At 39.1% G+C, this 800-nt stretch overlaps 1 non-coding gene across 1 annotated transcript; it reads left to right on the top strand.

The window, feature by feature from the left end:
- Positions 1 to 286: 286 nt before the first annotated feature.
- LOC128285946 (small nucleolar RNA R71) lies at positions 287 to 393 on the top strand. The gene has a single exon (XR_008276493.1). It is a non-coding gene; the product is annotated as a small nucleolar RNA R71 (small nucleolar RNA).
- The last annotated feature ends 407 nt before the right edge of the window (positions 394 to 800 follow it).

Below are 800 nucleotides of genomic sequence, written 5' to 3'. Positions count from 1 at the left end.
CTGGATGTACCTGAGTAGAACCATATAAACCGTCAATCTTTTTATTTAAAAGTTCTACCTGGTTAGGTAGCATAGTGACCGCGTCGAGGTTGAAACACCGGCTGCTTTTGTCGGCTTTGTTCTCATGATTTGCCACTGATAGTTATTTAGTGACATCTCTTCAATAAATTCGTAAGGCTCTTCAGGTGTTTTGTTGTTTAAAGTACCACCGGCAGCTACGTCGATAAGTTGCCTTATTGTGGGGTTCACGCTATTGTAAAAAGTCTGAACCTACAACCATTGAGGTAACCCATGGTGAGGGCATCTTCTTAGTAGATCCTTGTATCTCTCTCATGCATCATAGAGTGTTTCTAGATCCATCTACACAAAAGAAGAGATATCATTCCTCAACTTAGCCGTTTTAGCCGACAAAAAATATTCAAGTAAGAATTTTTCGGTCATTTGTTCCCAAGTAGTGATTGACCCTCATGGTAACGAGTTCAACCACTGTTTAGCTTTGTTTCTCAACAAAAATGGAAACAAACGAAGGCGAATGACATCGTCAAAAATGCCATTGATCTTAAAAGTGTCACAGAACTCCAGAAAATTCACCGAATGAGTGTTTGGATCCTCGTCTTGCAAACCATCAAACTGAACAAACTGTTGGATCATTTGAATTGTGTTAGGTTTCAGTTCAAAATTATTTGCAGCAACAACAGGTCTAACTATACTCGATTCGGCTCCTGTTAAGTAGATTTAGCATAATCATACATTGTAAGAGGAGCAGGATTTTGATTTATTGGATCTGCAACAACCACAGG

The sequence above is a fragment of the Gossypium arboreum genome, chromosome 12 (genome assembly GCF_025698485.1).
Source record: "Gossypium arboreum isolate Shixiya-1 chromosome 12, ASM2569848v2, whole genome shotgun sequence".
NCBI lineage: Eukaryota > Viridiplantae > Streptophyta > Magnoliopsida > Malvales > Malvaceae > Gossypium > Gossypium arboreum.
The sequence above is the reverse complement of the archived record's forward strand: the minus strand, read 5'-3'. Positions and strand labels throughout refer to the sequence as shown.